The 6,000-nt window shown below is 33.9% G+C and overlaps 1 protein-coding gene across 1 annotated transcript in view; it reads right to left on the reverse strand.

Annotated features, from left to right (window-relative positions):
• Window positions 1-3,887, reverse strand: part of LOC113505637 (patched domain-containing protein 3) — a 49,066-nt gene extending 45,179 nt beyond the window's left edge. The window contains exon 1 of the mRNA XM_026888444.1: window positions 3,041-3,887. The gene's annotated coding sequence lies outside the window, so the exon portion shown is untranslated. The remainder of the gene's footprint in view (window positions 1-3,040) is intronic.
• Between the last annotated feature and the right edge of the window lie 2,113 nt (window positions 3,888-6,000).

Consider the following 6,000-nt stretch of genomic DNA (forward strand, 5'->3'; position numbering starts at 1 on the left):
CATACTTTACTGACGTATCAACATGTTTATGTACAAAAGAATTTAAAATATACTGTTGACCTTGAAACTAAGACTTCTTTAAGAATTTGTTGTGTTCAAGGAACACAAAAACTAAATATGAAAATAACTTTAGAGAAAGCAAAAAAAAGGAATAAATAATAAAAATCTTTATTTCAAGTTATACAACTCATAGTTTACAGATACAGTTTTCATACATAATAATATATTGGGACAATACAAAATTTCAAAATTGGATTTTTGTAGCTGGCAACAATGGAGCAAGTATAATAATGGTAATCGATCCTATCAGCGATCATTTTCAGAACTCTGTGTGTATTTTAGTGGAAAATAAAAATAAACTGTATAAGAGAGAAAATAAAAAGTTTACACGTTAGGTATTTAAATGAAGTGTGTCGATTTCGTATGAGTTTGTCTAGATACCCAAAAATATGTCTCCCATACAATTAACACTCATTAATAGACCCGAAATCCTTTAGTACCTTTATAAAAGGTTGTTAATCGTTAATCAAAACTCAACTATCTGTTGCTAATTATTATGACACATTTACACAACAGGAAATAAAATAACCTGCAATAAACTTAACCTATTTTCAGCGGACACATTAACAGCTTATCATTAGCAACGCCATTAATTAAATTCACATCACGATTATTATAATCCAACGTTGCTTTATGCTAATTACGATTGTAACTCATTCAACTGCCTTGAAGTAATGTATCGTAAGAACTATTTAGAAATCTGGAACGCAATGTTCAATTGTTTTTTTTAATAGCTCCCACGCATCATCGTTTAGTTTACCTACTTTCTTTGTGATCTAACTTATGGGATAAAACATTGGTATTGTATATCAGCTTGTACCTCATCAGATCGGCTAGGAATTTTACTGCGAAACACATATTTTAGAAACTGTAAATGCAAAATTGAGTATTGCAAAATTATAATCACGTAAAGATGGTCTTGCTTAGTCAGCAAATGTTTAACATTTATTTACTCGCATTGAGCAAAATTTAAACGAATAATTGTTAATAGTTTTTGTTGAAACCAGTAAGTAGAGTGTAACAGTAACTGAACGATTCCTAAAGTAATCAAATTATTTCTATAAATCACTAGACTAAGAATATTCCAGAACTCAAATATATCAATCATATTGCACAACATTACAATATTTAATTATAAATGATTGGGGATAGGTAACTAGTAATATTTTAGACAGTAACACAAACTTAGGCAGCGACATTTTTTCAGTATCGCAAATTTTTCTACATATAATTTAATTATCCATGAAGACTTCTTTTCGCAATACTCATTTCTCTCAAAATCACATGAAATTAGTATCTTGATAAGTGTTTAAAAACTCAGAATTTATGACATTTGGAAATCTAATATCTCTCAAATAACTGGCCAGTAAAAAGCGTGGCGATTTTTCCAGATTGAATAACTATCTAAGTAAAGAATATCTTTCCTAAATTCAGAGCATTGGACGACCTTCGATTAACATGGACAGACAACCTAGAAAAGGTCAGACCGTTGTCGATGCAGGTGACTTTGAAAGGTCGTAATAGAAATCCATGGAAAGACCACTTTATAGAATGTTACGACGAAAGGGAAATACAATAAAACAGTATGCGTAGATATAATATAATATTATACAGTATTTTTATTCAGAGTTTAATTTTGCTGGTAACCACCTTTTACTGGGTTGTTCGAGATTTATTGCATTATACGGCCGCAAAATCACGTTTTTGAACCAAAGAGGCTGTAACTTACAGAATGGTATTGGATCAAAGCATAATTGCACAATTAACGAGATAAAATAAATGTCAAGCAATAGGTTAAAGGGTAAATTCACTTCCATTTCTCAAGCAAAGTGAGGTAATTTTTTAATTTAATTGTCATGATCCTGTTTTGAAAGTTTTTATGGTATTTAGATCTGAATGTGTTTTAACTAGTAAAATTACGAGGGTGTCAAATTATAATAGAATTACGAGTCGATTTATTTGAAGTGGAGAGGAATTGGAAGAGGCAATACTGAAAGTTATACGGATATAAGTAAAGGTGGGGAAAAGTTGTGGCAGAAGACATTTTCTAATTTTCTATGTCTGAAAGTCATTTGTCTACAGCAAAATTACTATGATGTGGGGAACCAGGGGCGTACGGTGCTTTAGAAATTTTATACTTTCTCTGGACGGTGGATGTCATTATTAGGTGTCATATTTAAATTTTTCGTCCAAAGCCATATTTGGCGTAGATTTTGATGATCACGTAGATAGTGTCGCTACGTAAAGAAAAAAAAACATACTGGCTTTCTTTATTTATTTTTTTAAATCTTTATTCCTTTTTTTATTTTCCATAGCCAAAATATATTTTAAAATAAAATAAAACAATTTCAAGTCTATCTCGACTTTACATAACTTCAATTTACTTGGTAAGTTGTACTTTTTTTTTGTAGAAAAATAAGTGAGCCAAGTGTAATCTTAAAAACTCCCTAAAGAATTTGTGGGCCCAATTTGTTACTGTAATCTGAGTAGCTGTCACTTAGCAAACAAGCTCGCACAACTTATTCAATAACCCCAATTTGTCACCGCAAAAAGTTTTAATAAGTAAGAAAGCGGGTCCTACCCGTGACAAATTGACAATTATAACCTGAATACAGTTATTAGGTAAGTAGCCAGATATGTAGCGTTATATAAGGTAATTGTTTGATAACAATATTTATGAACTATTAAATTAGATTTGCATTATGTTTCTCGATACTTCGCTGTGCGTAAAAGATTTTATTACAGATTATACCTCGCAGTTGCGATAAAGCTCTGCAGAGTAATTAAGAAAGTGTTTCGTTAGTAAAAACTGTTCGCGAAACACCGAGGTCTGACTACGACCGGACATTTCGAAGTACCTATGTATGTTGTAAATCGGTAGCCGCAAAACGAAACTGTAATTTGCAATAAGTCGCCTCGACACCGTTGCCGCAACACACGAACGGACAAACAACTAAAATAACAAAACGGCGAAAATTACCTTGAATTTCTAGAGGGTTGCTCCTTCAAGAAAATAAATCCTTCACAAAAATTCGTTCCAAAAATCACTTGTTTTTATTTTTCTCACTTTAATGCACTGAACAGTATTTTTTTCGTCGAATCACCTCACTTCATTCGAATACATTTTTCAAAGTTGAAAATCGAAAATGACTGTTTGAAAGTAGCGGTCGATGTGCGCAGGCGCGGCTTGCGTGAGTCGCGGGTCGCGGTGTAGCGCGTAGTGCTGGGCGCGGCGAGTGCCCCACTACGCTGCCGCCCGTGCTGTTGAAACCGTCTCAGATAAGGACCACCTCCACTTACCGCTTCCCGCTGCGAGGCGAGGGCCCTAACCCTTTATGAGTGTGGCCCGGGAGAGGAGTCTATGAACTTTGTCACACTAGTTTTTTGTCGTATCATTGTCACAGGAATTTTGTGTGTTCTGTATCTCTCGATGCATTACGACGTTACCTGACTGACCCATTTACTGTCAATTTCGTAAAGTGGTCCGATTGTCGGGATCAGGGGAATGAGTTTGGAACGTAGTTTTTCTACGGCTCTAACAAAGTTATCAAAACTTTTTATTTTTATATTATACAGGAGACACTGAGATAAAAGCTCTTATGTCTATAAAGATGGAAGTAAAACAGAAAACGTGATCAAGGGCCTAATGGAAACGTGATACCATCCTTTGTGGAGCATTTCCTCTAGTGTTGTCATACGGGTTTATAAAGTGGATGCACTTGGTTTTACTTCATTTTCACGTACTCCTAAACTTATACTCGACAAATCACATAAAAATGTAAATCATCAAATCCTTAGAAATCTTGAAAAACTCGAAAATAATATATTCCGTTAAATGATCGTCAATTATTTATTAAGATCGGAACTAGTTTTATACAAAAAACGTTGCGAATGCTTTATACAAAATCTGGTTGTATAATCGATTACGTTGTTCGAGTCTCGTTTACTTACGATGTGACCCATATCGATCTAAATACTCACTGGTACGGTACACGTTATGTACTCAAGTACTTTAACAAGGCAATCTAGTATTAGCTTGAGTCGTCGACTTTATTTACACATTAGAAGTTCTAGAAACTGTTAATAGCTGTGACATCTGCTGGTACCAACTAAGGTGAACGAGAGACTTAACATTCCAATAAAGATTTCACTAAACAATGGATCTTTCTATTGTTAAGAGATTTCTGTATACATTTGATAAATTAAAATAACTTAGCCCTCTAAGCCCTCGGCTAGTGAATTCTAACATAAAATGTAAACTTTTAAGACCACGTTCAGAAAATGTAATATTATAAAAACTCTTCAATATCAGCCTCTTTTTCTTATGATGTGGGGTTCTAATCATAATAGCCGCATATTACCTTAATTCAAGGTCTTCCTGTGATGTGTAAATGCTTCCTTGCGGACTATGAAATGCAAAAGTAACAGTTATTGCGAATTTAATGAAGCTTGACCTTACCACTTGGCGGAATTGCTAGGAGACAAGATCTTGCCTTGTCTACGATTAATGGCAGGCATTATAATACTTGAAACATTTGGCGGCAGGGACGCGACACCCACCTCACGCACTCATAACTAAAGTTGGGTGGCCAACATCCTTACTCTTTAATAACTGGGATAGGATACCTGGTCTTTTAAATTTTTCATTGGAATTTGAAGGCGAAAGTTTCTGATTATGACTGTTTGGTAGCCAGTTTGATTAAAATTTGGCATGGACTTTGCGTCTTCGTTATTTTATTCGTAGGCTTTTCCCAGATATTTAGATGCAGGATGAAAGCAGATGCAGGAAGAAAGGAATGAAAAAAAGTTTATCAACTTTGTTCTTTCATTGCAAGATGTTAAGTAATTGTAATGTATTTGAAACTGGCTGTATCATGATAGTAGCTGGCTGGCTGTAGCATGGCTGACGTTCCAAAAAAGCAAAAGATAGAGTTTTTTAGTTTTCGGAAAACGGAGAAGTTCACCCACAAGACGGATCTCACCCTTACACAGAACAGGATTTAATACCAAATAATTAAATATAAAACGATCTTTGACGACAGAAAAAATTACAAGCGATCACAACACCTCTATATAAACTTCATCTCCTTATCACAGAACAAAGTGACCCATCAAACAATATGTCCAAATAATTGTCTATCAGTACTTATGTAGACAGCGCCTAACACATTGGTTTCGACTACTATTATACTATTATCTTAATTCTGGGTACAGTTGGCGTGGTCGTACACTTGCTCACAGAACTGAGTAAGCCTACAGGCTCCAGAAGATAACAAAGGGAAAGATTAATCTTTTGTTATCATCCATTGTTTGCTTTGTCTAAGAAAAGAGTTTTTATTGTAATCATTTGTTGAAAGTTGTGTAAGGAGGTTTTGTTATTAGTGTTCCGATAATTTTAGACGATAAGTTTTAAGGTAGAGACTTAGACAGCCTGATGAGGCGTTAATCCAGAAGGATTTGCCTCATTTTGAGATAACATATAGAATATTTCGTATATGACATTATTTATACCTGTGGTTGTTAAGACTTTAATGATACTTCTGTTACCTCTAGTTTTATATAATCTTCCTATCAGGTGTTATATTTATAAATCAGATTTACATTTTTTTTCATTTTATTGGTTCTTAAAGCACTGTCACCAAGAAAAATAAATAATATAATTAAAAAAATATCTGTAGATACATCTCAAGTTTACGTACTTACATACACCAAAACGAATACCCTCAAACATGAGCTTAAAAAGAATTAATCAATTTAATAAAATGACACAGTAGCTAACCATTCTTCCACAAGACTGCATGCTGACAAGATAATGAAGTATTGGTATAAGCGTATCATGAGATTCTGAAACAAAAAACTAGCGTGCATAAAACGAGACGTAGACCTCATTTATGATAACTGGTATTTTCTGCCTGGTTTACTTTTTTAGCTAAGTGGATA

This window comes from Trichoplusia ni, chromosome 2, assembly GCF_003590095.1.
Source record: "Trichoplusia ni isolate ovarian cell line Hi5 chromosome 2, tn1, whole genome shotgun sequence".
Lineage (NCBI taxonomy): Eukaryota > Metazoa > Arthropoda > Insecta > Lepidoptera > Noctuidae > Trichoplusia > Trichoplusia ni.